At 38.3% G+C, this 26,240-nt stretch overlaps 2 long non-coding RNA genes across 2 annotated transcripts in view; one reads left to right on the plus strand and one right to left on the minus strand.

Moving 5' to 3' along the window:
* LOC139361763 (uncharacterized) overlaps positions 1–25,859 on the plus strand; it is an 87,855-nt gene extending 61,996 nt beyond the window's left edge. Inside the window, exons 2-3 of the long non-coding RNA XR_011619375.1 lie at positions 22,249–22,412; positions 23,198–25,859. This is a non-coding gene — a long non-coding RNA (uncharacterized lncRNA). The remainder of the gene's footprint in view (positions 1–22,248; positions 22,413–23,197) is intronic.
* The window catches only part of LOC139361762 (uncharacterized), a 44,363-nt gene continuing 35,099 nt past the window's right edge, over positions 16,977–26,240 (minus strand). The window contains exons 2-3 of the long non-coding RNA XR_011619374.1: positions 18,391–18,543; positions 16,977–17,302 (exon numbers count right to left, since the gene is read on the minus strand). This is a non-coding gene — a long non-coding RNA (uncharacterized lncRNA). The remainder of the gene's footprint in view (positions 17,303–18,390; positions 18,544–26,240) is intronic.

Raw genomic sequence — 26,240 nt, forward strand, 5'->3', positions numbered from 1 at the left:
GGAGTGTAAATTAGCTCAACCACTGTAGCAGACAGTGTGGCAATTCCTCAAGGATCTAGAACCAGAAATACCATTTGACCCAGCAATCCTATTACCAGGTATATACCCAAAGGATTATAAATCATTCTACTATAAAGACACATGCATACATATGTTTATTACAGCACTATTTACAATAGCAAAGACTTGGAATCAACCCAAATGCCCATCAATGATAGACTGGATGAAGAAAGTGTGGCACATCTGCACCATGGAATACTATGCAGCCATAAAAAAGGATGGGTTTATGTCCTTTGCAGGGACATGGATGAAGCTGGAAACCATCATCCTCAGCAAATTAACACAGGAACAGACAACCAAACATCGTATGTTCTCACTCATAAGTGGGAATTGAACAATGAGAACACATGGATACAGGGAGGGGAGCATCATACACTGGGGCATGTCATGAGGTTGGGGCCAAGGAGAGGGAGAGCATGAGGACAAATGTCTAATGCATGTGGAGCTTAAAACCTAACGACAGGTTGATGGTTGCAGTAAACCACCATGGCACATGTATACCAAGGTAACAAATGTTCACATTCAGCACATGTATCCCAGAATTTTAAGTAAAATAAAAAATAAAAAAAGAGAATGTGAAGAAAAGACAAAGAAGTCAAAATTTTTCAGCTAAGTTAATGAGGTCAATGTAACCCTCATACCAAAATAATTGAAAAAATATTATGAAAAAAAATTACAGATTAATATTTTTCATGAGCATAGAGATAAAAAATTTTAAACAAAATGTTAACTAGTCAAATCCTACCATATATAAAAAATCATAATACATCATGACTAAGTAGATTTACACTAGGAATGTAAGAATCATTTAATGTTTTTAAATGATTTAATATATTTCTTCATGTTAACAAAATAAGGGAGTAAAGTCATGATCATCTCAATAAACAACACTGGCAAAATTCACAGCCTATTTAAGATTAAAATAAATAAATAAATAATCTCAGCAAACTAAGAATGGAAGGCAACTTCTTCAACTTAATGAAGAATATTTTTGAAAAAACCTAAAAGTAGCATCACATTAATATGAAAGACTCGATTGCCATAAGATCAGGATAAGGCGAGCATATCTTCTCCTACCACTTGTATTAAACATTTGTAATAGGGATCTTCTCCAGTGCAATACGGAAAAAAAAAAAAAGTAAAAATTTTGCACATTGGAAAGGAGAAAGTAAAATGTCAGATAACATAATCTGTGTTCATAACAACTCAAAGAAATCTACATGAAATCTATTAGAACTAATAAATGAATTTGATGATGTCTCAGGATACAAATCAATGTATGAAAATCAATTGTAGTTTTACACTTCATCTATAAAACCAGGTCATTTACAATTGCATACAAACTATTTTGTGATGCATTTAACAAGGTATATGCAAATCAATGATTTTAAAACTGTAGTACTTTGCTAAAGAAAGTGAAAAGTTTTATAAATTAAATAAAGATTAACTAAGTAGGGAGATACACCATCTCCATTAATTGGAAGATTCAATATTTTTAAGACATAAATGACCCCAAATTGTTCTACAGATTCCATGCCATTGCAATCAAGATTGCAGCGCATTTTCCTTTTTTTTTTTTTTTTTCGGTAGAAACAAACTGATTTTAAAACTTATATACCCCGAAAACAGCCAAAATAATTTCTTTTTAAATTTTTTTAAATTTTTTAAATTTTTATTTATTTATTTATTTATTTATTTATTTATTTATTTATTTATTTTGAGATGGAGTCTCGCTCTGGAGTTGCCCAGGCTGGAGTACAGTGGCAGGATCCCGGCTCACTGCAAGCTCTGCCTTCCGGGTTCACACCGTTCTCCTGCCTCAGCCTCCCGAGTAGCTGGGACTACAGGCGCCTGCCACCACGCCTGGCTATTTTTTTTTTTTTTTTTTTGGATTTTTTTTGTAGAGACCGTGTTTCACCGTGTTAGCCAGGATGGTCTGGATCTCCGGACTTCGTGATCCGCCTGCCTCGGCCTCCCAAAGTGCTGGGATTACAGGCATGAGCCACCACATCCGGCCCAAAATAATCTTTAAAAAAAGATTTACAGCACCACATTTACACGATCTCAAGTCTTGCTATAAAGCTACAGTAAGAATGCTTATAATGTCTTCATTTGTAATAGCCCAGAATAAGAAATTACTCACATCCATCAACAGAAGAATGAGTAAACAGACAGTGGTATAGTCATATAATGGAGTATTACTCAACAATAAAAAGAACAACTGATATAGGTAAAACCATGAATAATCTCAAAGGCATAGTGCTGAACAAAAAAAAAAAAGAAAAAAGAAAAAAGAAAAAAAACAAGCTATGAAGAGTACGCACTGTATAATTCTACTTATAAGAAGTTCTAGAGTACATAAATAAAATACAGAATGGTATAAATCAGAGCAGTGGTTGCCTCTGGCGAGTGTGAGGGTGGGGACTGATTGAGATAAGGCGTGAGGGAAATTTCTGGGGTGACGGAAAGTTTATATCTTGTTAGGAATGTGGCATTTACACAAGTATATGCATCTGTCAAAATCATCAAACTGTATAGTGTATGTAAATTATATTTCAATAAATAATCCATTTTTAATTTGAATAAATAGACAGTACTCTATATTTTTGTGTGTTTTTAAAACAAACATTGCTTTACTTTTAAGTACATGCATTTAAAAAATACACAGGCTAATCCCAGAACTTTGGGAGGCCGAAGCGGGTGGATCATGATGTCAGGAGTTCAAGAACAGCCTGGCCAAGATGGTGAAACCCTGTCTCTACTAAAAATACAAAAATTAGCTGGGCGTGGTGGCAGGTGCCTGTAATCCCAGTTACTCGGGAGGCTGAGGCAGGAGAATCGCTTGAACCCGGGTGGCAGAGGTTGCGGTGAGCCGAGATCGTGCTGTTGCACTCCAGCCTGGGCAATAGAGTGAGATTCCGTCTCAAAACAAAAACAGAAAACAAAAACAAACAAACAAATACACAGGCTAGTACCTAGATGTCTTGTAGGTATTCAAGGCACATAGCTCTGTGTCTATATTTTAGCGAAACTGGGCTCGTAGTACATAATTGCAAAGTAAATCTTTGTTGATTGATAAAAAATTTAAAAATTGTCTTTTGCATTATGTAGAATTTTATTAGAAATGTGGGTTAATGAGGGAGGATGGGTTGGAGTAGCTGTTTTAAACACGTTAACAAGACCTTCACAAATTCCAAGAAAGAAAAGTAGAGCAGGAAGATGTGTCCTTTTTACCAGGTGACAATCATAATATTTGTAAAATAGGGTCATATCTTAACCATGTTGAATTTTTCTGTATTTAATAACACCTAGCAGATAGAAGTTTACTGTATACTTGAGGAATTGAAATAATCAGGTTTCTATGGCAAACCCCATTTAGCAAGATCAAATTTTATACTTTAATTATTTTTTCAAATGTTCTTTTATATGTCCCAAAACAAGTTATTCAAAATATAGATTGACCCCCAAAAGGTATCCATGGGTTTGAAGTAGGGAGATTCAAATTACATATTGCTAAAAAATACTTTCAGATAACTTGGTTTCTCAACTTAAGGAACATGCTTCTAGCTTGTCTTCTTCTTCTCCTTCCTCCTCCTCCTCCTCCTCCTCCTCTTCTTCTTCTTCTTCATCTCTTTTTCCTCTTTTTTTTCTTCTTCTTCTTCTTTTCTGATATCTTGAAGGAATTAGTACCTATTTCCATGCAATTGGCCTGATTTTCTTCCTCTTCCTGGTATTGAGTATGCTATGTTAAAAGAAAGAGGAGGCTGGGCGCAGTGGCTCACGCCTGTAATCCCATCATTTTGGGAGGCCAAGGCAGGTGGATCACCTGAGTTGGGGAGTTTGAGACCAGCCTGGCCAACATGGAGAAACCCCATCTCTACTAAAAATACAAAATCAGCCAGGCATGGTGGTGCATGCCTGTAATCCCAGCTACCTGGGAGGCTGAGGCAGGAGAATTATTTGAACCCGAGAGGCGGAGGTTTCAGTGAGCTGAGATTGTACCATTGTACTCCAGCCTGGGTAACAAGAGTGAAACTCTGTCTCGGAAAAAAAAAAAAAAGAAGAGGAAAGAGATCTCAGGCACGGATACACAGGTTCATGTTGGGAATGGTTAAAAATAACACTGGTTAGCAGGTTTGAAGTTACTTCCAATTCTCTTTCTCATTCATTCAAAATGTTCATTGAGGAATGGAATAACAAGACAATGTGCTCAGTGCTAGAGTCATAAAAATGAAGAAAGGAAAGTCAGAACCCTCTAAGAGATCCACAGACCAGTGGAAAAGATAAAATGAATAACTGAATACATGATTGTAAGCATACTCCATTCTATTATTGTTTATAAATTAATTTCTGTATTAATCACTATAACCATATACAGGGCATCTGTCTGGTGTTTTACAGATGTTGTTCTATTTGTACCTTCAAGGTAGGTGTTATTCTAATTTCAAAGCAGTGGAAACCAAGGCTTAGAGAGGATACACCACAGACATGCCGAGGATGTAGTTAAGATTTGAACCCATTCTGTCTAACTTTCTAGTCCTCGGTCTTTCAACCAGAGCCCTCCATCATCTAAGATGGACTGTAGCCAAACTTTTCAGCCTGCAGTATGAATGCATAACTTTGTAACCATGCCCAAGGTAAAAAACGTCAAAGGATCTTGAAACTGATTTTCCCTTGTTTTGGTCATTTGTATTTTATTCTTTCTTAAATTCAGATAAATAAATAGTCACCAAACACACAGAGGAAAGAAATCAGATTTGTTTTGTGTTAGCCATATGCTTCCATTTAAAATATCATGTTGGGAGAGGATGGTGGTTAGGAGCAGCACGCATGTGGTGATTTTGCACATAATGTCACATGCTGGGTCCGTGTTCTGTCAGGAAGTTTCAGTTGCTCTTTGAAGCAGTGCTTTCTACTAAGTGGAGTCATGCAAAGGCTTTCTTTGTACCAATTTCAATTCTACAGCAATCAGAGTAGATGATGGGCCTGGGCACTAAGAGCCTCGTGCACTCTTTAGTGTTGTAAACCTGTTGGCTCTCTGCTATGCTAAAGAGACTGAGCTAGCTGCTGGGAGGGCTACAGTTCCTTGGTCCCTTGCTATTCTGTAGCTTGCTTTCTGGTGGGGGAAAGCCTCCTATGACGAGGGATATATTAAGTAAGACTAAGAGAAGTCAGAGCACAATGTTCTAAGAATGTGACCTCCAATGATCTCAAAGGAGTACTATTGTCAAGGGGAAGCTGACTTTCAGGCAGAAGCATGAAGAAAGGAGAGCAAAATTTATTGACTCTACTGTGCAATATTGCTTACTCCTCAACACAACAATGTGAAGGATGTGCACTTCTTGTATTTTTTTTATTTTTTTATTTTTGAGCTGGAGTCTCACTCTGTCACCCAGGCTGGAGTGCAGTGACATGATCTCGGCCCACTGCAACCTCTGCCTCCCAGGTTCAAGCGATTTTCTTGCCTCAGCCTCCCGAGTAGCTGGGATTACAGGTGCGCACCACCACACCCAGCTATTTTTTAAAAATATTTTTACTGGAGACGGGGTTTCACCATGTCGACCAAGTTGGTCTTGAACTCCTGACCTCAAGTGATTTGCCCACCTCAACTTCCCAAAGTGCTGGGATTACAGGCATGAGCCCCCATGCCTCGCCTTGTATATTTTTTATTTACAAAATGAGGTAAGTGTAACTAAAAATTAAAAATGTTAGATCATATACAATGAAAAATAACTCCTCATCTCACTTCAATCTCTCAGTCTATCCCCAAGAGCAAGCAGAGTAAAAGGTTCCTGTTTATTTTCCTGGTAATATTCTCATTAAATGTATGTGCATTTCATTGTATGCATCCTTTATTTCTATCCAAATAAGTGTACACTAAATACTCTGCTCTGGACCTGAGAGTTTTCCCTTAACAGCATATCCTAAAGTACTTTAAGTGACAATAGGTACATATGGCTTCACCTCTATATTTTTGTCTGTTTGTTTGTTTACAGCTACATAGTTTTATATATATATATATATATATATGATTTTTGACAGACCAATAAATCGTGCCCCTCTATCTCTGCCCCCTTCCCCTGGGTTCTGAAGAGTTTGAGAAGGAAAACAAATAATTGGCATAAGGAGGCCACAAATTTAATTTTATTGCAGACAGAGGCAAGACTAGAAGTTAGAGTTTCATGTGAATAGTCAAGCAGGCTTGTTATTACTGAAGCTGTGCATATAGATCTTGTTGTGTAGCCTACAGCAATTCCCAAAATGAAAAGTACAGTTGAGACAAGATCTACCAGTCAGATAAGTGATACCACCTTCTCACAGGTGGAGCGAGTCAAGGGAAAAAGCAAGATCATCAGGGTGCTTAAAAAACTCCTTTGCACGGAAACCTGAAGAGAGTAGAAGGCGCTCCTCTCTGACTGTACAGGCAGAGCATCCTTATTTAGCTGGTCCCCTGTGGATGGTAGTTTAGGCTACTTCCATTCCTGCTACTGGGCATGCATTTTTGTTATTTTATTTATTTATTTATTTTTTCGAGATGGAGCCTCACCGTATCACCCAGGCTGGAGTGCAATGGCTCACTGCAACCTCCACCTCTGGCGTTCAAATGATTCTCCTGCCTCAGCCTCCCGAGTAGTTGGGATTACAGGTGCCCACCACCACGCCTGGCAGTTTTTTGTATTTTTAGTAGAGATGGGGTTTCACCATGTTGGCCAGGCTGGTCTCGAACCCCTGACCTCGTGATTCGCCCACCTCAGCCTCCCAAAGTGCTGGGATTACAGGTCTGAGTCACCGCACCCAGTCTGTCATTCTTTTTTTACAGAAAAAGAAACCGTGGTTTTGTGAGATTAAGTGTTCAAGGTTACACAGCTAATGAGAGGGGGAGTCAGAATTCTGATTCACATCTGACTTCAATTCCAGGGCTCTTCATTTCTCATATCCTCTACTCACCCAATTACTAGCACCTGTATGGAAAATCAGTAACAGTCTGAGTCCATTTTTATTAAATCTTCTTATTGTTTTCCTCATAATCCCCATGTGAGGCAGTTGAGGCAGGAGTTATGGTCTCCATTTTCTAGAAAAATAAATGGAGATTCAAAGACGTTGTTACTTCTTTACTTAACATCACTAGTTAATGGCCAGGTCTAAGACTTAACCTCCTTTCACTTCAGACCCTTCTTCTTCTTTATCTCAGAGAACCTTGGACTAGCCAGTGAAATATGAATGCAGACCAAGGGATCAGTGTTATCGATGGCACGTTGATGGGAAAGGGCAGGGCAGTGTTTGCTCAGGAGTGACAAGGAGTCTCCTTTCAATGATATCTAGATTATGTCCTTTTTAGGCATCTGTGTGTGTGGTCTGTGTGTCAAAGTTTCCTGGGAAATGTCTAAAATGTAAATTCCTGGGGTTCACTTAGACCTAGAGACTATATGGAAAGAAAACCTGGAATCTGCATTTTAACAAGATACCGAGGATATTTTGATGGAAGTTAGTGCATGAATTGGGATGGAAGAACCCTGCTTTGAGGAATTTTAAACAGTTTTGGTTTTTGGTAAATAGTAAATGAGTCATAATCAGAACTGTGTCTTGAGGCGGTGTGTTATTGTGAAAAGAACATGGACTTTGGCATTAGCTAAACTTAAATTGATTCCTCATTCTGCTATTTATTAGGTGGATGAACTTGGAGAAGTTATTAGTCTCACTGAATTCAGCCAGCTCACGTACATCACAAGTCTGTAATGAGGATTAAATGAGATGATGTATGTAAGAGCCTGCCCTCAGGCTCTTTAATGTGACTTCCTCTCTATTTTGTTTTCTTCTAGTATTTTTTCAATAATCTATCTCATCTTCTCCACCCATGATCTCTCTGAAAAGCAGTTTCTTGGTCTCATTTATCATCCCATTGTTATTACTTATGATCCCTGCTACAGAAAGAAAAGGACAGCTGCCCAGCACGGTCAGGTTTTTTTTAATTGGACTGCTACATGCACAGGCCTTGTTACTCTACTTGTTCTTCAAGATCCATGGAGGAAGATGAGCAAAGCACATTTACCATGTGCCTTCTCAGAGGATGTGTACACTTGTTAATGAATTCTGAGTAATTAACAAAATGTTGTCTTAAAATGGTTTACATTACAATGAAATTTTACTCGTGTTCCTTAAATGTCTTGGAATGTGCTGGGACTGCTGTAGGCAAGCTGTGGAAGCAGACCCTTCTCATTTTCCTGTTACCTTCCATCTCTCTGGGTTCAGTGGGCTTCAGTGTGTTCAGCAGCTACCAGCGTTCGCCTAAGCAGCATTTAGGATCTTTCCTTTCTCTTGTTATGGTTTCAAACCTGACAGCTCCTGTGTGCACCCGCCTTAGCGTCCTCTAAGGAACACAGTGTCTCACACCTGTAATCCCAGCACATTGGGAGCCCAAGGCAGGAAGATTGCTTAAGTCCAGGAGTTTGAGACCAGCCTGGGCTACATAGTAAGACCCCATCTCTACTAAAAAAGTAGCCAAACATGGTAGCATATATCCGTGGTCCTATAGCTACTCAGGAGGCTGAGGCAGGAGGATCCCTTGAGCCTGGGAGGTCGAGGCTGCAGTGAGCTATGATTGCACAACGCCTTCTAGCCTGGCCAACAGAGCAAAATCCTGTCTCAGAACCAAAAAAAAAAAAAAAAAAAAAAAAAACCAGAAAACAGTCCCAATAAGGGCGTTCATTGTAATCATAACTTGGAATGGTAATTACCTGCCATTTGAAAAGAGGCTTTTCAAAAAGTAAAACAAAATGAAAGAGAACCACTGAAATTTTGCATATCTTAGCAGTTTTAGGACAACATCATGGAAGAGGGTAAAGTTCCAAAAAAAAAAAAAAATTAAGAAGAATAATAACATTTTGAGGGAGTGCATAATCTCGAGATGGGTGAGACTTGCTCTACAAACATATTAGTGTCTTTAATAGGCAGAAGAACAAGATATAGGAATGGAAAGACAGGAACATTCTTATGGAAATAATGCGAAGAAATAGTCTACATCACAATTAGACTGTATATATGATCATAGATGTAAACCTATTGCTGTAAAAGTATACTTTTAATTTTGCAAACTTCAATGTGTAATTAACCTGAATTTTTACCTCATAGAAAAATGATTTACTTACCATGAACAATCAAAGACAAAACAACAAAGATAAAATACACTTATAAAACTTACTTTTCTTTCTTATAACAAAGATAATACATATTTTAGTTGAATATATAGAAATATTTATAAAATTTAGAATAAAAGAAGAACATAAAAAGTATAGCACCCCGAGATCATTACTGCATACATTTTCATGTGTATCCATCTATTCTTTTTTTCTATCTCCATGTAGTCATACTTGAGGGAGTCAAAAATGGAATCATAATATACATATTTTTCTTTTGCTTAAAAAAATACAGCATATGCCAGTGCTTCTCAAATGGTAATGCATAAAGAAATCATTTGGGGAACTTTGTTAAAATGCAGATTCCTATTCAGTAGGTCTGGGTGGGACCTGGAATTCTGCATGTCTAACAAGTTCCTGGGAAGCACGTGCTGCCAGTCACGGGAACACACTTGGAGTAGCCGGTGTGTACCCCATTACGTGTCATTACTGATTCCTTACAAAGTTATCAGTATTATTTGAGATGGAGTCTTGCTCTGTCACCCAGGCCGGAGAGCACAATTTCGGCTCACTGCAACCTCTGCCTCCCCAGTTCAAGCAATTCTCCTGCCTCAACCTCTCAAGTAGCTGAACTACAGGAGCATGCTACCACGCCCGGCTCATTTTCGTATTTTTAGTGGAGATGGGGTTTCACCATGTTGATCAGGCTGATCTCGAACTCCTGACCTCTAGTGATCTGCCTGCCCTGGCCTTCCAAAGTGCTGGGATTACAGGTGTGAGCCACTGTGCCTGACCTTACCAACTTATTTTTAATCACTGCAAATCTTCCATTATACAATGTATATATCTCAACATTGTCATGCAATTGGCTAGTTAAGTTTATTCCTTTGCTCTTATTATACTATAAAAAAACTATGATAAATATTTTTGGGGTGAGAAATCTTTACACATGTCCATTAACATTTTCTTAAGGGAATTTTCTTGAAATGGAAGTACTTCATCAGATTTATTCAGAATTTTAAAGACATTTAACACATACTGCCAACTAGTTTTTAGGGAAGAAAACAATACAGTTTTGAAAGGTACACGTTAACCAGTTAGTTACATTACCCTGACCTGAAATTTCTTTTGGTTTATTGTTTCCATTTCCACAATAAGCCCATTGAGTTCTCTTGTATCTTTTTTAGTATTCTATAATCGATGTTTGCTCATGAGGATGTCTGCCCCAAGCTGGCCAGACTATTAGCCTGAATGCTCAGCACAGCACTAGATGCTAAAGAAATGAGAGAAGGATGAATAGTTAAGTGGAAACATGTGTCTTTCACTAGATAAATACTTCTTTAGAGCACTGTAGTGGGGGCAGTATCAATTTAATTTCTAACACATCAGACACTTTGACCACTAATTAAAACCTAAGCATGAAAAATTACTTGCTGCTTCTTCTAGAAAATAACCCACAACATCCTTTGGTGTTAAACTATTTCCTAAAACTCCGAAATCTGTGCATAGCTGGCCATAGTTTTAAAACTACGGGCACCAAAACTGGTAGGCTGTTATTATTATGCTTAAGGTTTTATTAATGGCATTATATAATAATGCTTTTGTAATTTTTTGATATAGTATAGCTCATCATATAATAGTTCTCTTATAATATTTTGCAAATCCATCCCACATGGACCTTGTTTTTATTTATAATTGTGGTATTTTATTCATCATGATTTTTTGTATTCATTTTGTTTTTAAAAAATATCTCATTAAATGTTATTTGCACCCCTTAAATTTTGCACCCAATATGAGTGCCTGACTTGCTTTATCCTAGTTCTAGTCCTGGAAGTTAACTGTAACTTAAGATTTTTGCGCAGTAAGGTGAAAGTTATAACTTAAATTTTATACAGGTAATATAAAGTAATACCACTTAATCAAATAACATTTGCTTTAATTTTTACTGGTGTATTTAATTATTTTTCTTCTAGTTGTTACTATCTAATCAAGAACCTATTCAAGTCACTGTACCTGTGGGCGTGGTATGAAATATGCTTGCTTTTTATAGGCAACAACAGGGGAGGTTTGGAGTCAGGGAGCTATTCATACCAATACTTTCCTTTATCCATTCAAAATTGTTCCTTTTGTTCAATTATGACTTCAAAAAATACCTTTTGATTGCTGTTGTGTGATAGGAACCATGACAGGTAAATGTTATGAATGAATAAAAATGAGTAAAACGTGATGTTTACCTTCAAGTTGTTCCACATTTGCTAGTGGAGGGACATAGTCATAGGAAAATAAAATTAAACCCGGAGTTTAAATGGGACCAGAGAGGAAAGACAGGGACACCTGGAACACAGGAAAGATGTGGCCATGCCTAAGTTGTCTCTTCCAGGAGTGAATTTTGTGCATGTGTTATACTCACCACACGCCATCACATACACCCCCACACAAACACACACAGAGCTGTATTCTTTAGCATTTAACCCATAACCATTTTCTGGGGAGGACTTAGATGTTTTGGCCAAAGTACATTTAATCTAGGTCAAATTTTGCAAGACAAAACATGGAGCGTATTTGTTTGAGCAGAGAAATAATGCTGTCTTGGTCTTGAAGCCCATATGGCATCATGCATAGATTGAGAATCATCATGTCTGCTGAATTGTGTTATACTGACTTCAAAGTGTATCATTGATGAGCAGCAGCTGTTGCCAGGAATAGTAAATCACATCTTGCATTTTTATAAGAAATGGTATCATGGCTTTTCTGAACAACTGATTTTTAATAGAAGGCACAAGTCATCACTACACTATATATAGGAAGGGTAGAGATTTATTTATATCATTCATTTTTGGCAATTTTATTTGATTTCAAAATATTTAATTGAATGTTCACTATGTGCACATGAATAATCTTAAGTCCCTATTTTTAAGGAGCTTAAAATCCATTTAGGAAAAGGACATGTCTGTAACTAGAGTTTAAAGCCCAATGTCGTATGTGTTGAGTATAGATATAAATCACTTGGATGGGAGTGAGTGGGAGAAGGGAGCATTTGGCTCGAACTTTGTTGGTTGTGCAGGTTTTGTTTTATTTAGGTGGTAAAACACTGCAAGGCATTTGACGCCAAGAAGATAGGATGGGCAAGAAAATTATGAAGGTAAATGCCAGTTTGGGGAATTGGGAAATAATTAGGCGTTGCTTCTCAGTGCTTCTGAACCCTGGCTGCACATTGGAATTATCCTGGGAGTCTTAAAAATACTGATGCCTGAGTTTAACCCCCAGCGACTCTGATTTAATTGGTTTCTGGTATGGCTTATGCATCAGGATTTTTAAAAGGTCCCCAAATTATTCTCATGTGCAGCCAGAGTTGAGAACTTCTGCCGTAGACTAATAATTTAGCCTGGCTCTGTGGGAGATAAGGCAGAAAAAAAAAATTAAAAAAAAAAAAGATAACAGAACATGCTTTTCTTGTGCTGCAAAAGAGCATAGAGTATTTAAAGGAATATTCCTATTAGTTCATGTGGAAAATGTTAAGGGTCAGGGATTCTCGTTTACCTTTACAAATGAAAAAAATAAGACAGTCAAAGAAGGCTTGAAACTAAGGTGACGTGACCAGTCTCTAGAACTCATCGTGAGAAAGGACAGAGTTTGAGGTTAAGGAGAGAGAACTTTGATTACAAGAGAAAGAAAATTATAATGAAAAGAGTCAGCAGTTTGGCTCTTCATGTTTGTCTTTGGCTTGAATTGGAAAGTATGGAAACTTCATCTAAAACTACTCTTTTTTTTTTTTCCTTTCATCAACTACCAAATGTGTATATGAGAAAAGGAACACACAAAGGGAAGTGAACAAAGTAGGGCAGGTGAGCTTTACTCAGAATAGATGGAGGGGAAGTACACAGCCACTGTGATATCCGTTCTCACCTTGAATTGGTCTTGTAGGCGCAAGGCTTCCTGGATTCTTGAAAAATTCCTAACTTCTCACCATTCAGGTCTTAATTCTGCCTCAGCAGTGACTCCTACATTCCGTCAGATGATAGCCTTCTTTAGGAAATAAAATGAAACCTCCTCATCCAAAACTTGGATAAATATGCCAGGTGCAGTGACTCATGCCTGTAATTCCAGCACTTTGGGAGGCTGAGGCGGGCGGATCACTTGAGGTCAGACCTCAAGTTCGAGACCAGCCTGGCCAATATGGTGAAACCCCGTTTCTACTAAAAATAAAAAAATTAGCTGGGCATGGTGACACATACCTGTAATCCCAGCTACTCAGGAGGCTGAGGCAGGAGAAGAGCTTGAACCCCAGAAGTGGAGGTTGCGGTGAGCCGAGATTGCTACATTGCACTCCAGTCTGGGTGTCACAGCAAGACTCCATCTCAAAAACAAACAAATGAACAAACAAAAACAACAACAACTTGGATAAATAAAATTGCCCACAGGAGAATCTTCTTCTTCGAAAAATATGTATACTTCCAAGCCAGTGTTTCCAACGTTTGCAATTATTCTAACACTCAGACATGCTTCAATTATGACATGCTCACCAATTCCCTACTGCAGTTACAATTCTTCACCCTCCACTGTGGGCTCTTTAATGGCTCCAATGGTTATAATTGTTTTATTTTCATTGCCTAGCACAGTGCCACATATATATTCAATAAATATAACACTTTTACTTCTAGGTTCCAAAGAAGACCTTGTTTCCGTGGACTTGTAGTACCTAAATAAAGGACAAACTCTTGTAACATTTAATTTTCATTAATTTTCTGTCTTTCCATATTCCATAGTGTCCTCCCACTTCATTCTGGTTTTCATCATAAAAGAAAATTTAGTTTATAACAGTATTTTTTTTTTTTTTTTTTTTTTTTTGTGGTAGTAAATGTCTGATTTTTTTCCCCTTCATTGTTACATTTCGTGAACTGGCTCTTGCAGGAATATCAGCGTCAACTCACTGATCTGCATCTGAAACATTCCATGATGGACTGTCACTCAAGGGAACTGTTATATTTCCACACGTAGAGAAGTCCCTTTGCCAATCACAATAAAATAATACAACAACCATGACACAGAAAGAATGAGCGTGCATCTACCAGCTCTTATCTTACTGCTTCTCCTTAGTTCCTACTCAGTACTTCCTTTCTAAAGAGACAGCTTCCTAATTTCCCTACCTCCTAATGTATCTACTGTCTTCTCTCTCCATTTCCGTCAAATACATAACTGCCAGATACATTTTTCTTAAATATAGGTATGGTAGTCATTTTCTTACTCAAATCTTTCAGTGGATCTCTATTTCTAACTCAAACGTGTCCTTCTGAGTTGGATATTTGTAAAGAACTTCACACTCTGGCCTAGCTTTCCCTTCCCGATGCCTGTCCTGCTCACCTTTACATGAGGCTCCAGCCTATTGTGCCTATTTGGTGCCCTTTCAATACAGCACATTCTTTCCTGCCACATTGTCTTTGTCTTGACTGTTTCCTTCCTATGAAATGTCTGGATTCCCATCAATAGAACATTAACTCATCCTCAAGGTCAGTTCAAAATCAGTTCCTTCGTGAGGAATTCCCCAATTCCTGTAAATAAACATGATGTCTCCCTTCCTAATCTCTCCTGAGATTAGGAAATCTCAGTTCTGAGAAATAGAACTGTCTTTCTGTTTCTCTCAGAATCCTCCACTTGGCTTGTTTTATAAATATCTATAGCCTACAGTATTTCCTGAGATGATAAAGGCCTTGAGGAAATGGTAGGTACATTTGGTACCTACCTTGAGGAAATGGTAGCAACACAGTAGGCATGCCTTAAGTATTTGAGACATGTTTCCTTAAAGTGTAGTGAAAGATTAGGGCCTAGAGGCATACGCTATATATTTTACATTTGAAATATTAAAGAGGAAGCCTAATGGGAAGGCAAAGAAATTATCTAATATAGGGCTTTGTATTCCCATAATTTTGAACTCTAAAATCACTATATATTTTTCCTTGCACCAGCCTTCACCTCCCCACCCCCATATACACACTCACAGATGTACACACGGGTATAGAGGGGAATTTTGCTCTGCATAAAAGATAAGCAGGTTAACTCACTATGATTATTCTGAATTAGATAAAAATATGTAACACCCTTGACATGAAAACAGTCTTTGGTGAAGAAGAAAAGCTTCATTAACAGTTCTTTAAATGCTACTTTGGAAAGGAAATATAAAACAGTATGATTATATATTTAAGAAGAAAACTACAATGTATTTCAGCTCTACCTGGTAAAATGTGGAATAAAAAGTAATCTGGACATACCAAGAAAAAAAATGTCCAAACAGCTTCTGTTCGGTACATGGCAAAACTGTGAACATTTGAACATTTAGTGACATCTGGGTAAAAAGAGTCAGCCGGAAAAACAATCTGTTTTTGTGACACATTTTTGAGATGAATTCAAAGAGCAACTTTTAAGGACAAAAAAGCAAATTAGTGTTTTATGTTGGGGAGAATATTTTATTCTTCCTTTTGCAGGGCTGCAACTCAGTAACCGCATCCCCTATAATGCTGGCACTTACGTCTCATAAATGCTCCGTAGGTTTAGTGACATGGCTCATCTGGGAGCTCACCTAGGCAACTAACATTATCACTTCTAGTTTTCACTTTCAATGATAGACCTAGTAAAATTTGGATGTCCCTGATATGTAATGGTAACAACTGAAAATGCCATTCTAGTATTTTCTGTAGCAAAGAATGAAAGAGCTAAAGGGGCTTTCTTTGTTAAGTCAGCCTAGGTAACTCAAACATTCTCCTTTCCAGCTTCTTGTTGATTTGATTGTGATTAAAACACCATCAAATGAAAAGCTGAATTTACTGTTAAAACTTAAAGTTTCTTATGCACAGTCCAGCTATTGCATTACCAAAAGATGCCAAAGGAAAATGAAATGTTCTCTCTACATGCAGATTGAATTTAAAAATTAATCTTACTTTTTAAATGCCTGGCACATTAGCCTATACATACTTTTAAACTGTGTTCCGTTTTCACCAGCTCTACTCTGACTGCTATGATTCAAGTCCTGGAATGGAGAGGATTACTTTCTTCTGGATGTATCCCTGCCTAATCCCTCAAACTCTTCAAATTCACTCTCCACCCTGCGGCCACAGAGATGTTTCCAAAAGTACATTATATCCTGTCATCTGTTGAAATTCTGAGGTTTCTCTTTGTCAGGCCATCTAAGGCTTGTGAAGACCTGGCCTTGCCTTAGTTCTCACCATTTTGCCTCTTGCAGCCCTGGCCCTGGTACATACAGTCAGGCCAGACTGCATCCTGCGCCCTGACCTATGATACTCTGCTGGGCTTTCATTTCCTCTCCTGAATGTTCTTGTTTTTTGCTCCCAGGCTGTTTCCTATTCAACCTCTCATTCTCAGTTCAGCCCTCACCACCGTAGAGATGCTTCCTTGGCCCCCTCTCACATACCCACAGCCTCTTGTGATTCTTCTTTCATAGAACTTGCCCCACTATACTGTGAAAGTGACTTTCTGCCTCTCCATCTAGGCAGTCAGCTCCATGAGGATCACTTGCTATGTCTTTTTTTGATCTTTCTTTCAATATTTCCTAGAACAGGACCATGAACTGGGGAGGTGTTGATTATGTCTTTGTTAAAATAACATCCAATCTATATTGCTTAAAAGTAGCTCACATATTTTACACCCCTATTCACTTCTCTTTTAAATTAATTATCCCTTTTCTGTACCTGCTTCAAAACAAATAATACAATACCCAAAGCCATTCAACAGGCTTGAGCACAAGACCATAAACAAATCAGTTTAGTTCACTAAACACTGTTCATTTTCTAAATACACAGCAGATATTTCTGATTTCAGTAGCTATTCTGATTGGTTCATTTTAGCTGTTATGTTTGATTAAATTGATTAGAGGAAACCACACTCCATGAAGGGGTGATCAGAAAAATTGGTGCTTGTTAGTCTCTGATGAAAAATGGACCAGCCTATTTAGCATATCATCTAAAGCTACCTTAGGATTTTTTTGGAAAACTGTTCTGCAGCTGAGTCTGCAGTCAGGGTCCACAGCGTAGAGACGAAATCACATACTTGGAGGCGGTGCTCTAAAGAAGTGTTACTGATGGTGATGAAAATGTGCACTGAAAGAGAGCAATGAAGCAGGAGCTGTTTGACCCATTGCATGAACTGCACTCCATGTTAGATTTCCCTTGTGTACACTCCTCATTGCATTCACCATCTATTCCCACACTCCAGGACAAAACAGACACACAAACACACACATTCTGGCAAGATTTAGGTAGGAAGTAATCCAGCCAGGAGAGAGAGACACAGTGAGATCTAGAGATTCTATTTTTATAAAGGTCTTGCAACTTGCAGTCAGAAATGGTGTCAGGGAAAGTGGTGATTGCTGTTTGACTGGGTGAATCTGTCATTAATTAGTAAGAAAAGCACTGCTGGTATTTTGAACAAAAGTTGTTATTATTATAATTAGGACAGTTGCCTCATTTGTAAAGAAATTCAAACTGTAATTTTTGGCAGTGATTTAAGGTTAACAGGTGAAGAAGCTATGCTCCTTCAATTAAAGAAAAGATAACTAAGGATTTATGTGTGTTACTATATATGTCTTTCCTGTTAGAGTCTAAATTCCTTGAAGGCAGATATGAAAGTACAGCTACTGCAATGATGGTGACCAAAATTCCATGCCTCTTGTACATGACTATGTCTAGACTGGGGCATTTCTTATCATCGAAAAGTATGAACCTAGCTCAAATATTGTTTTATTTTTACTTGAAGCACAATCTCTTTTGGAGTGGATCTGTTTAGATTATTTCTAAGGGTTTTTCTGAAGAGTCATAAAGGACGCACTTGAAGGCTATCTGATCTTTCCTTGACATGGGCAGAATTATGGGGAGCATTTGATGAACGGAGCACCCAGCTAAGTCAGCAGCTATGGGCAGTGGAAAAGAATGATGGATGTGAGCTGGGGTGGGAGGCAGGGAATGGGAAGCAGTCAGAGGAGAGAGGGGCTTTCTTATGCTTTATTTCACCAAATCCTCACAAGAAACTTGCAATGGAAATTGTATTGTTCTCTTTTATATGTGAAAAAACGGAGGCTCCTGGAGATTGAGAGATTTGTTTGCATAGGCAATGCATGGAAGAGGCGGGGTTTAAATCCAGGTAGTTTGAAGCAGTGCTCTTCTTTACATACTACAACACATGGCCTTACCCACAGCAGACTTGGAAGTCATTGTCCTTGGGTTTTCTTCGGCTTTGACACGGCATGGCCTTGGGCAAATCACTTAGTGTCTCAGGATTTGTTTCCTCAGCTCCCAGCACAACAATGCCTTCCCTGTGTTCATTACAGCAGTGTTGCAGTGTCCTAACAAAATAGCACAAGTCAGAAATCACTTTGTATTTGTAAATTGCAAAACACAAAATGAATATAAAGGGTTATTATTATACTTACGGCCCTCAGCCTGCACCTGAAGAAAGAGCAAAGCAATTTGAGAGACACTGGTAGTATGGAGTATGAACTTGCATTTGCAATTTCATAAAGAGTTTTTTATTTTTCTGCTGCAAGGGTCTATTAATTATAACTGCCAGTCTTCAGTGCACTGCTTATCTTACGTACAATTAATTATTCCATAAATCAAATAAGTGAGTTGTTGGCAAATGACATTTGCAATCTTTGAGATGACAGCAAAATATATTATGAACCATAAATATCTCAGGCCAACTTTTCTTTTCTAGACATTTTGGTGCTGCTACCCAGGAAGAGATTATAACTGTGGAAAAACACTTGTGCTTGCTGGTGATAGCAGAACATGTTCAGCCCTCTCAGCAACTGAGGGAGCAGCCCTTTAAGTTCTGATCTCAGGTCAGCAGGCTCATTTGACAAGACCAAAGTGGGATAATGGAGACACGATCAAAGTAATTAGTCAGGCCTGCTAACATACTTTGTTCTGAGAACTCTGGTCTCTGAATACTACTTTACTGATCTTATGTGATCCTAATTCCTGTCTTTGCTAGTAGCAACTGGAATAGTGCCTGGCACATAGTAGATACTCAACAAATGTCTACCTCAAACTCCAGTCTTAGACTATTTACTTTCTATTTCCTCCACACTGTTGACTGATTGTTTCTTCTCCTGAATGTCACTTGATTAATCTCTAGGGTCTAATACTGTGTGCAGACCCTGCTGTATTCTTCTGGGTTGAGCCTTAGCCTAAGGCCTTGGTTATCTTATTGGCTTCCAGTCAGCTCACAACTGACCAGTTATAGTTTTGCACATGTTCCTGGCCCTCTACTGCTCTCTACCCTCCTGTGAAAGCATTGGCCTACTCAGGGAGAAGGGCGACCCTTTGCATAGCAATTGTAGTTGGGTGATTTTGACAGAATACAGTCACTCCTGGTGGCTTGATTTAATGTGTTTTAACATCATCCACAAAGTATCTTTTTCCATTTTACAACAGGGTTACACTTCTTAAGGAAATTTGCAATGCAATCTACTCATGACCTAAAGAGATATAAGTAGTTTTCAGTTATTTAACTTAGTAAATTGTTTGTATTTTGGTAAATTATAAGATATCTCTTTCAGTTTTTTACCATTCTATTATCCCTTGCTCTTTTTTCTCTACACATTATGCCAATTACAACGGAAAAATCAATTTATTTTAACTTATCAATGTTTCTTTAAAACAGCAAACTGCTCTGTACGTCCAGGCATACCAGCATAAAAAGGCCATACCATCACAATCTGCCATGAAATATGTACTATATTCCATTGATTCTAACATGCACACCTTTTAACATGTTAATATCTCTAAAATTGGCTGCATTTTACAATTGAAGGCATCTTAGTACTATTTCAGGACTGAATGGACAGTAATTTTTATCTCTTAGGACTATATAAAATGGTGGCATATTGTGCAACCAAGGTGCCTTAGAACTGATGAAAATTAGTCTAAAGCTAATCGTAGCTAAAAGTTTTAATTCATGTTTGGCAGATATTGTATGGTGTCTCATTCAATCTCCTTCCATTATCCTTTTGCTGTGCTTTCCTACACAATAGTTCCAGTGGTGGCATCAAAGTAGTGACTTTGTGTTGCTTTAGAAAAAATTCCTGGAGTCCCAGCCCATAATCAACTCTTCTAGCCTTTCCAGCAATTTCATAAACACTGAATTCCCTGTATTGAATCCCTTGCTGCTTAAAATACCTAGAGTAGTTTTGGTTTTCTTTACTGGTGTATTTGATAATTACATCAGATTATTATATGTACCCTAACACAAATAAGTCTATCAGAGAAATAAGAGGCCCTTTACCTGTTTTCTTTAAATGAAATGTGGCTATTTATTTATTTATTTATTTACTTATTTATTTTGAGATGGAGTCTCGCTCTGTCGCCAGGTTGGCGTGCAGTGGTGTGATCTCGCCTCACTGCAATCTCTGCTTCCCAGGTTCAAGTGATTCTCCTGCCTCAGCCTCCCAAGTAGCTGGAACTACAGGCATGCGCCACTACGCCCAGCTAATTTTTTTGTATTTTTAGTAGAGATGGGGTTTCACCTTATTGGCCAGGATGGTCTCAATCTCTTGACCTCATGATCCACCCGCCTCCGCCTCCCAAAGTGTGACATACAAGCATCAAGGTTTGTCATCATGATTAAAGTAAATGCAATGCAAAAAATTTCCTCCAGTAAAACAACAGTACTTAGAATTTCTATAGCCTCATCATATGACCATAAAAATAAACATTATTGTTTTAATAACATCTTTAAGTTCTAAAAGGCCAAAAAGAATAAGCAACCAAATAAGTGGGCACATAAATAAATCATTGTTAATTTATGAAAAGAGAATTCACAAAATACTTTCACATTTATCTCTCCATTTGTCACTTGGAAAACTGAAGTTTGAAGAAAAAGCAAAACAAAACACTATATGGGATATCAACATGAACCATCTTTCTGACCTTAAATAAGTCATTTCATTTTGCTGTGACTCAGATCCTTTTTCTATAAAATATGGAAAATAAGACCTGTCAATTGCCTGGATTTCAAAGATATTGTCAAGAAAAATATTACATAATGCCCTTGCATATACTTGAGAAAGAACTTGTAAATTTTGGATATTATTAAACTTGGATTGTGTACTTTTAGTATTATTATTAATACTTCATAAAGTGTCACAAAAATTTAAAATTAACCATATGTAGGAGATTGATCTAATAGAACACATCTACCTCATTTTCTTTCTCAAAATTATAATTTCAATCTGCACTGTGAAAGAGCTCTGTCCATTGACGTGATAATGAAATACATTCCAAGGTTAAACCAGGACTTCTCTGAAAGCCATTAGGGATCAGTTTGATGCTAAAAATAATTCACTAATAAATGTTCCTCATTTTAGGTTCCCTTCTCAGAAATAATTAAAGGGTACATCTCAGAGACCAGTAATTTTCAGGCTAACTGCCACTTTTTAATCTAAGTTTTTTCTTCTTTTTTTTTTTGTTTAAATTTATGATACTTAAGCCACACATCAACATATTCAGTGAAAACACTCCTTTAGGATATGTCAGTTATGCTGAACAAAGAGAGAAGAATTAATTACATATCTTTGCCTTAGAATAAGATTTTCATTTCTATTAATTCTTATATATAAAATCAAACAGATGCCTCCTGCAAGCATCTTTTGCATGATTTTTCATCGGTTTAAGCAGAGTTAGATGTCAGAGCTCATTTTAATATAAAAAAAATTAAGCTTTAGGATTTGACAAATGTATTTCTTTCAATATGCAGCTATGGAAGTCACTTAAATGCATGAGCTATTATATCTATTTTAAGTAGCAATAATAGAAACTTCAAAAATAATTACATTTCTATAGCTAATGCTTGAAGATAGTTTAATGTGGTGGTTGGATGTACAAACTCTGGAGATGACTGCATGAATTCAAATTCTGTATTTCTCTATTTGTAAAAGGAGACAATGACAATATTTGCTTTTTGAGATTTTTATCATAAGCATAAGCATTAAATAAATTAATACATTTAACAAGGGTCTTTTTTTTTTTTTTTTTTTCTTTTGAGACAGGGTCTATCACCCTGGTTGGAGTGCAGCAGTGTAATTATAGCTTACTGCTGCCATGAACTTCTGGGCTCAAACGATCCTCCCACCTCAGCCTCCCTATGTGCTGGGATTAAAAGTGTGATCCACCACGCCTCATCACAATGGTCTTAAAAGAGACCCTATTTCATGTAAGTGCTCAATAAACTGTTACTTACTGTGACAAGATACAATGCTATCTCACTTTTTTGTCCACAGGGCCTATCATATTTAGAAACTTGAGTCCTGATATGTTCTAGACCAAATAAAAATGTTTTCTTATACTTCACACATAATACATTATATTAAATAGCAGAAATAAAAACAATAGGAAATAATCACAAATTAGTGAGCTCAGGGATTGGGCTTGTCTTTAATTTTCAAATATGTGCCATGATTTTCTATATAATTAGAATACATGAAAAGAGAACAAACCAAATCTAGACATCTCTAACTCTATCATTACAAGCAAAACGTATTTGAAAACATTCAACCAGTTGATTGTATTCCTCAGCTTTCCTACAATGGTTACTAAATTGCACACTTGGAGAAAGCATTTGCCCCTAAATATGTGTCTGTTAAACTTTAGTTTCTTAGGATGCTCAGTGAAAATAAAAACGGAGTACCATAGTCAAATAAGTTAAATAAATTGAGAAAAATTGCACAATATATTCTTTCCTGTAAATTCACATTGTTCATTAGCATATTATAGTCTTAAAATAAAGAAACCATTGAATCATGTTTAACCAACTTCTCCAAAATATTTGATTGTAAGATCAAATTTGTCCTCATTTGTGGGATATTCTACAGAACTGATGATTCAAAGGATGCATGTTTGAAAATGACAGCATAAAAATAAAAACAAGGTCCCTAAGTATGCATATTTATGCAAAAATTATGCTAGCTAAATATCAAACTATTGTTTTCATTTATTCAGACTTTCTTGATGCAATTGATATGGATTATATAAATCCATGGACAAAAGTGTCATCAGTACAATGGTGAAATCGGAGTTTCTTACCATAATCTCCACATCATGCACTGATTTTGACAATCACCGATGGATGACAATATATTTACCAGAATCTAGGAGTTAAATGGAAAAGGTAACAGCACACTGTTGGAGAAAAATATCTGAGAGTAGATACATTCAAGAGAGCATGAAGAACAATTACATGCATCACCTCACCCCCAGGGTCCACTTCTTAGTGCCGAGATAGACTCCTTTCAGCAGGCAGTTCCTCCCATGGGGAAAAGGAGAGTATAATGAGTGAGTACCCAGCTTTTCCAGCTGTGTGAGGCACATCCCAAGAAGCCCATCTTTCTTTCACTCAACTCAGAATATTGAGGGTATTAGCATGGCTAAGTGGCTGGGACAGGGCAGTAGCAGGAAAGAAAGGAGAGGACTCACAGCAACCAGGACTTGAAACTCAGTGCAGGGTACATATCCTTTGAAGCATTTCACAGAGCCCATCAGGAGGCCCACCCATGAACCACTTGGGACACCATATCGGTAGCATCTCCCCACAACTGGCCCATAGGCACCCCCGATGTTTTGTACATATTCCCCTTCCCTTTCCCCTATAGACAGTTGCCTGCACATGCACTCCAGATGGTGAGTGTGAGCCTTTACATACAGCTTTTGAGTACATGCAGTCAGCAGGCTCAACTTTGAAGGATTGGGAGGCATACAAAATTGAGCATTTCAGGACACTGTCCCAGAGGAAACAAACAGAAAGCTTTCAGGACCCAGTTTGGTTTTGTGGATTTAAGAGAAGATACACAATCATCAGAATTTCTTCTCCACCCATCCAAGAAGTATAGATTGGGTGAATCCATAGTAAAGATCTGAGAGAAACTCAGATTCCCTAACCAGGCTGACTGTTGAATATATTTCTCTCAAATCCAGTCAGTAAAGACCAGAGAAAGTGACTCCTTCAAATGTGAAGATAGCAGTGCAAGACTTTGAGGAACATGAAAAATCAAGGACACCTGGCACCACCAAAGGAACGTAATTTTCTGGTACCCAACCACAATGAAATGGAGATACACAAATTGTCTGAAAAATAATTCAAAACAATTGTTTTAAGGAAGTCAGTAAGCTACACAGATAGAGAACTTAATGATATTAAGAAAGCAACACATGAACAAAATAAGAAGTTCAACAAAAAGATAGAAATTATTAAAAACAACAACCATGATTTTGGAGTTGAGAATACAATGAATGAAATGGAAAACACAATAGAGTTTCAATAGCAGACTTGATCAAGCAGAAGAAAGGGCCTATCAACTCAAAGACTAGTCATTTGAAATTATTCAGTAAAAGAATAAATAAAAAGGAATGAAAAATGCTTATGAGATTGATGCAACACCATGAAGAGTAGTCATACATGCACTATGGTAGTCTCCGAAAAAGAAAGAGATAAAGGGGAAGAAAACTAACTTAAAGAACTAGATCAGTCTCCCCTTATCTTTAGTTTTGCTTTCCTTGGTTTCAGGTACGGTACAATGATATGTTTTAAGAGACAGACAGTGAAAGAGAGCATGCAAATATTGACATAATTTTTATTACAGTATATTGTCATAATTTTTCTGTTTTATTATTAGTTATTGTTATCCTCTTACTGTGCCTAATTTATAAATTAAACTTGATCATAGCAATAGTGGTGGTGGCCTGTCTGGAGTGGCCACTGCCATGATGCCAGCTGCAGTAGGGGAGGTGTAGCTGGGGCTATGCGCTCTGCAGAGCCAGTGAGGTCCAGGAACAGGTGATCCTAGTGGGAGCCCTATGTACTACTAAGTTGCTGGGGTGGGACCCTGTGCTCCCAGGCATAGCTGCAGCTATCCAGTCATGGCTCCAGCCCCAGGCATCCCTGTGCTCTAGGGGCCCTGGAAGTCCCCTGCTCTTATAGGCTTGGAAGGGTCTGCTCCTGTTCCCTGGTCTCTTTCTACCGCTGGTACCTGCTCCATGGCAGAGCAAAGTTGTGGATGTGTTGTGATAGTTGAGCCTGGGAGCGGTTGAGACCTGGTCAGGTGTGTATGGTCAGGGCAGTTCTGATATACCAGCCTCTCCACTGCCTTGGCCCCCTCTAGAAACTGCTTCTGAGGCTGAAACTTTGGATGCTAATGAGGAAGGATGGTGGGGGAGACCAGGAGGTCTGAGGGCATCTAGGTGTGGGCCTGTGGACACCCCTTAGTGTGGATAGCCTGGGTGCTGTGGATGGCATGTTGATGGCAGTAAAGCAGACACATTCCTAGGTGGGAACGGGTGGGTCCCCGGTGAAACCTCACCTTCGAGCCAGGAACAGCTTGAAGCATGGGGGCCTAGCTGCCAGTTCTGGTTGCAGTCTGTGAACTGGAGTGAAAACTTCATTGATGCCTTTCAGCCAATTGGATGGTGCTTTTTCCAGACCCACAAATGACTGGCCAAGGACCAAGCAGTATGCACTTCCTCCATTCTGAGCCCATGAAAACCCCAGACTCAGTCAGACTCAGACACTCATCAGGATGACACGCCAGCAGATAGGACTTACCCACTTTGGGTATGCACTCTGCTGAGAGCTGTCTGTCACTCAGTAAAGCTCCTTTCTGCCTTGTTCACTCTCCAGTTATTCACATAACCTCATTCTTCCTGGATGCAGGACAAGAACTCAGGACCTGCTGAATGGAGGGAAGGAAAGGAGCTGTAACATGTTCCTGGCCAGGTCGCCAAGCTGCAGGTGGTGACATAGTCCTGGACTATGGGAGTGAAGAATGGTGACCCTTCTGGGGGCCCAGACCTTGAGATTCTCCGAGCCAGAGCTGCTGTAACACTATAACTCTCCTGCCCTCTGTTGGTGCTGGGTGGCCGTGCAACAGGAAGCAGCAGCAGGCCTGGGCCAGACCAGGAGCTGGAGGCCTGAGTCGGGTGGTGAAACTGAAAGGGCTATAACACAAACCAACCAAAACACGCCCCACTCACTTGCTGCATTGTGGGTGAG

Source organism: Macaca nemestrina, chromosome 2 (assembly GCF_043159975.1).
Source record: "Macaca nemestrina isolate mMacNem1 chromosome 2, mMacNem.hap1, whole genome shotgun sequence".
Classification (NCBI taxonomy): domain Eukaryota; kingdom Metazoa; phylum Chordata; class Mammalia; order Primates; family Cercopithecidae; genus Macaca; species Macaca nemestrina.